We start from the raw sequence: 10,280 nt of genomic DNA, 5'->3' as shown, positions 1-10,280 counted from the left end.
ATCAAGGAGGAGATCAATGGCTCCAAATGGAGTTTCATTAAAGTGATCACGAGCTGGAATTAATTCCAGCCCATAACCTAGCTTAAGAGGGTTATAAAACCCTCTCATATCCCACACCCCCCTCATTTGGGCTGGAAAAAAAAGGAGAGCTTCTCTCTCCCCCAAAAACCCTCTCTCTCTCTCTCTACTCTCTTTCCCTTCCCTATTCTCTTCTTTTTAGAGTTTCTTTTGGTTCTTGAGTGCAAGATCCAGACCTCAAGGGATATGGTGAGGAGATCTAAAGTCCTCACCTTGCTGGAAGGAAGGGCTGATCGGTGGATCAAGCAAAAAGAGTTGTTCATCTATCAAGAAATACATTTTTTTCAACAAAAGGTAGGGTTTTTATGCTTTTCTTGCAAGAACGGAGTTCTTGGCATGAATTTTGATGCTTTTTCATTAGTTTAGATCATGATCAAACTCTCCTAACCGTGGGTTTGACTCAGATCTAATGATCCATGATAAAAACACATTTTTCCCTAACGAAAACCATTTTTGAAATGGGGTTTATCATAAAAATCGGTTTTTTAGAAATATATTTGTAAAATATATTTGTACTTGATTTATTCCATGATTTTTATGCAAATATTAGTTTGGATTGATAGATTATGAAATGTTCTATCTACTGTGAATATTTTAGAATTTTCGGAATTTTATTTCATGCGTATTCCCTATTTCTTTTAATTTTTCTTGGGATTCGAGTGACTCGGTTTGATTCACCCAAATGCAAATCTCGGAATTCCAGGTTTTCCACTTGACCTCCGTTTAGTAAAATGATTGTTTCTCCCTCGTCCGAAAGATTTTTGATGAACGGATTATTGCATTGGAAATCTAACTCCATTGTGCATTTACTGTAGAAATTTGGGCTTTGTTCATGGACCGAGCATGTCTCTGTGACAGTCGAAACAAAAACTGATAGGTCTGTAGTAAAACATGCATAACTCCCTCATACAAAGAATGTTTTATGAACGGTTTGCGGCTATGGATAGCTAACAACAATTCCTATATACTGTAAAAATTTCAGCTCTGTTCATGGAGCCAAAAATTTTCTGTGAGCTCTGTACCAGTCAGACAGAGTTATAAAATTGGAAAAATTAGGGCAAATTCATAAATCAAGGCTCAAAGGGTGCATAGTATATATGTTTTTATTCAATTTCTTTATAGAATTAGTATGCATTATGTGAATGATTATGCAGGTCTGATTTTATGCAATCTTATATGATTATGGCATAAATTGTAAATGGAAGGTTACACATTAAAGATTTAGGATCAAAAGGTCCAATGAATACAAGTTTATGTTTTAAATTCTAAAAATGTGTTGACTACATGTATGTCCATGATATCGTGATGATATGATTGTTTCATTGATATGGATGTTCATATATATTCTCCTTATTGCATTGGCCATGTACATGCATATTTATTATGATGTGTGAAAATGAATAAGATGTTTATGCTACGCATGTGCTCAAATGTCTGTTACAAGTTTAATTATATGACTTTGTCCAATGCTTTATAAGAATGCATCCATAAACATAAAGTGGTTTAAGTTTGATGTTGCATAAAAAGTATGACTGTAATCAAGTAATCATGTGACATTAAACTCAAGATACTTGCTTGGAGAGTAGCAGGTGATACAAAACTCCATGGGGCAAGTTCTGTTACGGGCACAGAAGGTTGCTCCTCCCCTCCCAAGATTTTAGGGGGAAAACCTCTGCATTAGACTGCAGCGTAGAGGTTATAGTACTCATGAGGAAAAACTGATGCATCAGGTTGAAAAGTGTTGGGAATCTCTCTAGTATTAATGTCTCTCACCCTGCTTTAGTGAATGGACTTGGCGAGGCTAAAGTCACCCATGTATGTAAAACACGTCCTGTGTCATGGTCCTGATCTGAGAATGTCTGCCTGTGTCGTATCAGCAAGGCTAAGAAATGATAACTTAAATGGTGTGTGCATTAATTTGGCATCGCATGCATCATCTAATTAAGAAAATGTAACTAAAGATAAGAAAATATGCATGCATTGAAAGAGGTTCTGCATATGGTAAGTCATGCATTTTAATGGTTCATGCATTTTGTATTTTGAATGTATGGATTTATGTTTTTCTGTTAAATATGAAAATTCTAAACATGCATGATTTGTTGTATGATTGTTTAAGTTAAATTAAATGTTAAACCATGAAATTTCTATTGAAATCCTTGTCTTGTTATTCTGTCTTACAAGTTTAGCATAATTACTCTACTGAGACATGTTGTCTGACCCTATATGGTTTAAAAATTTTCAGGTAATGAGTAGGTACTTACGTGCGAAGGCGGAAGGTTGCGACAGGGATTGAGCCTACCTTTCCTCTGCTTCGTGAATTCTGAACTCTTATTTTACTTTAATTCAATTCAATGATAAATGTGATAAATTTTGGATATTATGGAACTTGATTTTATTTCATGTATGGTTAATTAGTTGTTAAAGTTTAAATTCCATAATTATATGTTTGCAAGCATTCATCTGAAGTAGCACACCAAGTTTTATGCCCAATGTGTTTTTCCGCTGTTAACTGCTAAAAGATTTAAATGTATTTCAAAAAAAAAAAAATTCAACCAATTTCGGGTTATAAAAATTGGGGTGTTACAAACATGGTATCAGAGCATAAGGAAAGTATGGCTCAAAGCTCGTCCAACCGACCACCATCGTTGTAAGTATGCTTCCATTTTATTTGTTTTGATGACTTATGAAAATTGTATGTTTGTAATTATTTCTGTTGATATATGCGGCAAGAATCAGAACGTAGATCTAATAGGGTAACATGAATGAGAATTTTTGGATTTATGTCCAACTTATAAGTAATCTAAATCCATGTGTGTGTTTGTAGATGGCCAAAAAATAGCCCCCAGGTTGGACTGCTCAGAGGGACTTCATTTTTGAAGCCCTCGCGAATCTGACGGCCTATTGTCAGAACCAGGCCGACAACGGGGGTAATGACAATGGTGCAGGCCATCAGCATGATGGTCACATAGCGGCACCAGTTGTTGCAACCAATGGAGCATCATACAAGCGCTTCATGGAGTTGAGCCCTTCTGCTTTCATTGGTAAGGAAGATCCGGATGCAGCGGAGGAATGGGTTCGTGCCATAAGCGAGATTTTCGAGATTCTCGAGGTTCCCGCTGAGAGGCAAGTTTCTTTTGCCACTTATCGACTCCAAGGGGATGCCAAGAGTTGGTGGGAGACGACATGCGAAGTACGCTATATGCCTGATGAGTGACGTGCCCTCACATGGGAGGAGTTTACAATGGTATTCATGGACACCTACTTTCTCCAGTACGCGCGCGATCGTAAAAAACAAGAGTTTTTAGATCTTCGACAGGGGTCCATGAAGGTGGCAGAGTACACTACACGTTTCCGACATTTAGAGAAGTACTGCCCGCATACTTATACCACTGACAAGGCGCGGGCTAAGAAGTATGTGCAGGGTTTTCGTGATGGCCTGAGGACGAGAGTGCTGACCAGCCGTCCTCAAAACCTCAACCAGGCCATCGAGATGGCCACAGTACTTCAGGTGGGGAAAACTAGAACCAACTTTTTGGTTTTTTCCAAAAACAATCTCGATAGATCATAACGATGTCTTTGTGACGCAGGATGACTGAGAGTCTTCTAAAAAGACTCAGTTGTGAACACCCCAAATTTTTCAAAATGTTGTAAATATCCCCTTTTTTTCCTTTTCCCCCCATCTTTTGGGTAATTGAGTCGGTTTTAAATCTAAATTCCATTTTCGTTCCTCAAATTTTGTTGAAATTAAACTCATTTTACATATCTGACTCAATTTCAGACCCGAATCTACATCAAAATCCAAATCTGAACTTCATTATCCGATTTTAAATCAAACTCTCAAAATTATCAAAAATAACTTTTGAAAAAGCTCAGACAGTTCGTCCGGTATCCGTTTGGATCCATTGAATTAAATTTCCTCAATTCGAGGCTTAAAACTCGAATGTTTTCTCAAAACTTGGATCCAAACCCATTCCTCTGAAGAAATTTCTCCAAAATGGTCTGAAATTCTCAGAAAAACACTCTTGTAAATATTTCTCAGAAAAATACAAAAATTAGTATTTAATCTTTGTTTTCGTGTAAAAAAAAAACTTAGATTCTGTCCCAAAAATACAAAAAAATGGAAAAATCATCAAAAAAAAAATTATTAGGAAAGACTGCATGGTTTTCAAAGATTTTTGCCGAAAAACTCATCTTTAACCGTCTTTTTAGAAAAACTTGAAAAGAAGGCTTTTTTTTGGAAAAACTAACTTTTAAGGTTAAAAGGTCGAGTTAGGGTTTTTGAAAACCCTAACTCACCTTCCCCTCTCGCCCCCCTCACTTTCGCCTCTCTCCCACCATGGCTGACCTCCCCCATGTGCATCCTTCATCCTTCAGCCATCCGATCCCCAACGACCTCCCCCATGTGCATCCTTCATCCTTCAGCCATCCGATCCCCAACGACCTCCCTCATGTGCATCCTTCATCCTTCAGCCATCCGATCCCCAACGACCTCCTCCTTCGTTCATCACGAACGAACTCCCTGACTTCTCTCATCCCTCAAATCGCCACCCTCCGATCCATGGCTGGAAGCGATCCACCCTTCATCCCTAACGGAAGAGGCTTCTGAAGCTTTCTCTTCCTCCCCTTTAAAAGGGAATCCATCCCTCACACAGAGGGATCGGTTTTTCAGCTCAGCTCGTATCCTTCTTCATCTGGAAATCCCAAAAAGCGCCTTACAAGAGATCGCACCATTGGTCGTCCACCTTCCCATCAGATCCTTTCGATCCCTCTCTTCTTCCCCAACCCACTGGGGGAAGTGATCTCCCTTTTTCTCACACCAAAGAGGTAAGCACGTTCCCTCCCTTCCGTAATTTCTAATTCTCTCTTTGATTTATCGCTTTTCTTCTTTTTTTTTTTTTTAAAAAAAACCATTAATGCATTATGGGTAACGTTGAGTTGCTTATGCAACATCAATCTGCCCTTATGCGAAAGCAACGAAGGGTTCATCCCCACACCTCCTCTGCGTATTTACTTCCCCTTATCTCGGTTTGAAAACTTGCATATACCCGACAGTCCTCTGTTCTATTTTAATGGATTCCCTATTCTTTTATGCCATTCATGCTAGTTATCTTTACATTTTCTTTTCCCTCTCTCATAACCAATGTTTCTATGAGTTCCATCTGGTTGCGTTTCGTGGTTGGCATTCAGAGGAGGCATATCTGGGTACTGAGTGCCCATCTGCCGATGAGTCATAAGATGCACGAACGGTAATCCAGAGAATTCATCAAGTTTCTTAAAACCTCCTTCCTTTTGCTTATATTTTCTTATAAAAGCATGAGTGAGCACACCTTGTTTCGCATGTTTTAACCTTTGTGATCATATCTCATTTTTTTTTCTTTTCTCTAATTGTAAGGTTGATAATATATATATGATTATCTATCGCTTTTGATCCTTTTGCCTTGGATAATATCTGTTTCATTGCTTCCTTTGTTGTGTTTTCGTTTGAAGTATCATCCGAATGTCTACTCCTCGCACATTATCAGTAATTACACTACTAGAATGTCATCCTTGGAGTCTACGACGCGTTTCTACTTACAGCCCATTCATCAATTTCATAACACCCAGTTACATCTGCATAACATTTGGCCATTACGGGGTTATGGTCATTAAATCATTGTTTTATTTGGATCTCCTTTAGTATTAGTTTAATCCAGCAAAAAGCCATAGCCAACGTTGTTAGGCTTAGTTCATTCGCATTTTTTTTTTTTTTTCGTGCATTATTAATGTGAAACTGGATATGCTCGACTTGTACTCGCTCCTACACCAGGGATGCAATGGAGGTCGACCTATCTTGAATCGGGTCACACGCGTGTTTGTGATCCCTTCTGTTCAGACCCACCTTTTAGTTTGAATCATATTATCTTTTTTTTTGCCTCATGAAGGTGCCTTTTGTTTCATTGCTCATGTACCTGTCTATGTAGTTTTGATTAGTCATTATATATTCGTCAATATATATCTCATCTACGATTTGCTCTTATTTGCACTTACAAATTCCATTGGGTGGACTCATCATCCAGGTATTTCATTCAGATGCTTTGTGTGTATGAGCATGCAGATTCATTATCTCCAACTCAGATCATCACGTTCGTTGCTCAGGATATTCTCAGTTACATATTTAGAATGTCTTTCACGATTAAGTGTTGTGCATTTTCAGATATGGCATCTTCTGCATCTCATCCTGTTCTTTTGTGATACACTATTATGCAACGTGTTCATCCCCTGTTTAGTTCCAAGTGGATCGAGTTCTAAGCTATAGATATAAAGCCATCATGTTCGAAGGACTTTTAGTACATGGAACCCATCAAAGTGTTGCTGCTTAAATCTCCCACCTGTGGATCGATTTGTTTATAATTTGTTATATCATTCAGGGATCGAAGACACTCATTGTTCTCCTCATGTCTGTAGATAATCTGGGTTTTGTGCTGAGTTTGCTCTTAATAATCGGTTTGATTTCTACTCCATTTAACTATTCTCTTTTTTTTTTTTCCTTTTCTTTTCTTTTCTTTTTCTTAAAATGGTTAGCAGGCTTGCAAGGTCTATCTCCCTTGTTTTTCCTAATATCAGAGGAAGTCACTAAGCTGCTGCCGAAATATACTTCAAGGTTGAGATATCCTCGAGTTGGCATCTTTGCACCATTCTCGGGTATACAGGTTAGAGTTTAAGGTTAGTAGCCCCGTTCTGTATAGTAGTAAATGCCAATTCCTTATGTTTTATGGTGTTTGCTAGCCAATTTTGATGTATTTGGCAGGATGGATTTAATGATATATCATGAAGTTGTTATTTTAAAATTATTTGCTGGTAAGTTAAAGGAGATTAAAATGGCATAAGAATGTTATGCTTAACCAGAATAAGCTGAAATAGTTGCTGTTGAAAATTTTTCTTACCTGTCACCAAACCACATCTGTAATCATTTTCCTAACATCATACATTATATCATTCATATTTTCTTTAGGGAAATATTGTGTCTTTCCACATTTCCCTACGGCCTCATGTGCACACAGTCACTTCATGTTAGACTCCTAGTGGCATCTTCCACCCTTAGATATTCTGTCTCCATCATAAAATGATTTCTGTTGAAATAGATTTTCATATTCAACAGTGATAAACTTTCCGCAGAACATAAAAGGGATGGTGCTTTTGTGAATTTTCTATGGGGTCATCTGTCAATCAAATACCAGTCCAGGGCCTCTCATATTTTGCTCTCTGAAAGAGCCTCATTCTTCGGCTAATGGTTTCGGTAGGACTCATGTTCACTGTTTTTCTGGTAAGGATTTAACCAAAGACCTCGACCAATGTGCATATTCTTGTAAGATGCCTTCCTGTAAGGCTTCTCTCTAAGAGTTGTTAAACTCCCAAGTGCTGGGTAAGGACTTTCTTTCTGTGGAAATTTCAAAGATGGAGTTATTGATCATAGCAGTCAAAACTTTGAGTAAAATTTGTTCCAATGATTGGGCACAAAAGCCCGTCATGGGCGGGAACCAATCAGGATTCAACTGGTGTCCTGTGATTCAGAATGTTTTGGGGATCTCATTATTTAGAACCAACCAGCATTTGAAGCAGAGGGAATCCCTGCTGGGTATGAATATTCCCCAAGCATATGTTTAAAGTTTATCATGCGAACCTCATTTTCAAGAAACCTGCTATCAGGAAATCTATTAATAAAGATCTATTCTGAAGTCTGGAATCAAAGGTATTTATGACTTGATTTGCTGATTAAGCTGAATTTTGCATTTGGAATTTAATTGAATTCCATTAAATGAATTATATAGGGTGTTAGCTGATACAATCTGCGTCAGTCAATAGTTAGCACGTTGGCATCGATTATCATGCCACTTAGTAATGTTATATTTTGCATCAATTGCGGTTAACACTTACAGCATGCTCACTATCACAACCTTCATTGCCTGTTGCTGTAATTTTCTGCATCACTTATTACCTCACTATTACAATGCCATTTATAGCAGCAGAGACATACCCTGTTGCTACATCCACATACTTGCTGAACCATTCATTACACAGCACATTGCTGTGTAAATGTATGTCTTATCACCACCCTTTTTAAGGCAGTTTTGAATGCCTTCTCATACGTAAATTTTCATTAACCTTAGATATTATGTATAAGTATATCTGTATTCATACGTTCTCACAGAGTGTGTATACATACATTTCATCATTCTTTATCATTTACAATGGTCCACAAGGAATCACTGTAAGCCTTTTCTCTCTTATGGTAGTTAGTTCTTAAACTACCATAATTGATATCCTATCATTCTTTATCATTTACAGTGGTTCAAAAGGAACCACTGTAAGTTTTTTTTTTCTTATGGTAGTTCATTCTTGAAACTACCATAACTGTCATTTTAGCATTCTTTATCATTTACAGTGATTCACAAGGAACCACTGTAACTTTCTCTTTGTCATGATAGCCCTTTTAAGAGCTATCATAACTACCATTCTTTGTCATTCTTTTACTGTGAATCACAAGAAGTCTTTAGTCCCATAGTAGTTCATCACGAACTACTATGGTTACCATATTCCACGATAGTGCATCTTGAACCATCCTGACCCTTGCCTCCACTCAGTACATATAAAATGTTCATTTAACTACGACATTGTCTATATATATATATATATATATATATATATATATATATATATATATATATGTATGTACCTATATATATATATGTATGTATATATTTCCTAACCAATGCAGGGCATGCCATATGCCTTTCTTATTCAAAATGAGTAAAACATCTTGTGTAAGATTTAGAATAGTCATTTACACTTCACATTTTTTCTTTCTTTTTGTGCTAATCCCATCTTGCAGGAATGGTGGGAATTTTGGATTAGAAACTTTTTTTTCAATCCCAGTGTTGTAATAAGCTAGACATTTAATGAAAACTCTACATTTCCAGTCTTAGATTAGAATGAATGAGCATTGTTAATATCATAAATTGCCAGTTTTCATGCACATTTTCCTTTATTTCTCAAAATTCTCACAAATGGTGAAACACGAATGGCACGTGCACCATTTCGTAAGAGGTAAATCAATCCTAAGTTGATGATCCACACCAATGGCCATAGTCAGGGTGTGGACAAAACTTAGGATTTTTATCTTTTACGAAATAACATCAGATCCACACTGGATCCATTTTCAAAATCCATCATTATTTTCCTTAAATATTTTCTTCTTTTACCAGAATTTAACTTAAAATTAATTCAAAATATATACCAATGGCCATAGTCAGGGTATATTGAGAGTTAATTTCATTTTAAATTCTATAAAAGCACCAAATGTATTTCATTTTTCATCTGAATTTAAATATAGATTATTATATAATACATTCAATGACCATAGTCAAGGATGTATTATATCTTCAATCATATTTTAATTCATTTAAAGAATGGAATAGCTTTTCAAAATTTAATTTCAAATTCTTCAAATTCATTCATCAATTAAGATAGAACTGCATCATATTTTCAAAATTCCTTTTTCAAAAACTCCAAGTAAATGTAAATATCTTCCTCAATCTATCTTCAATCCTTATCAAATCCGATTCATCCTTTCATTTTTCAAAATTCTATTTTATTTTTCTCAAAGTTTAATTTAACTTTGAGATTTCAAAAGTCATTTTTTTAATAATCACATCAGATTTCAAAGTTCAATTTGACTTTGAAATTCCAATTCATTTTTATATTCAAAATTCCAATCAAACTCAAAGTTCAATCTAACTTTGAGATTCTTGATTTATCTTTCCAAATTCAAACTTCAAAAATTCAAGGTCTAATTTGACTTTGAAATTCATTTGTATATTCAAATTCTAAATTTTATTTTCCAAGTTCAATTTAAAACTTGGAAGCTCTTGATTCATCTTCTGAATTTAACTCCAAATCCATTTTAAGATCCAAATTTCAACACTCACATTGGATCTCAGACTTCAGATCCAATTCTATTTTAGGATCCAAGACCCAATTCCACATTTGGATCTCAGATTTCAGATCCAATTTCCCTTTAGGATACAGAATCCAAATTCATATTGGATCTCAGACTTCAGATTCAAATCCTTCTTAGGATCCAGAACCCAATTCTACATTTGGATCTCAGACTTCAGATCCAAATCCATCTTAGGATCCAGAGTCTAACTCTACTTCAGATCCGA

This window comes from Nuphar pumila, chromosome 12 (genome assembly GCF_984573655.1).
Source record: "Nuphar pumila chromosome 12, dmNupPumi1.hap1.1, whole genome shotgun sequence".
Taxonomy (NCBI): Eukaryota; Viridiplantae; Streptophyta; class Magnoliopsida; order Nymphaeales; family Nymphaeaceae; genus Nuphar; species Nuphar pumila.
The sequence above is the reverse complement of the archived record's forward strand: the minus strand, read 5'-3'. Positions refer to the sequence as shown.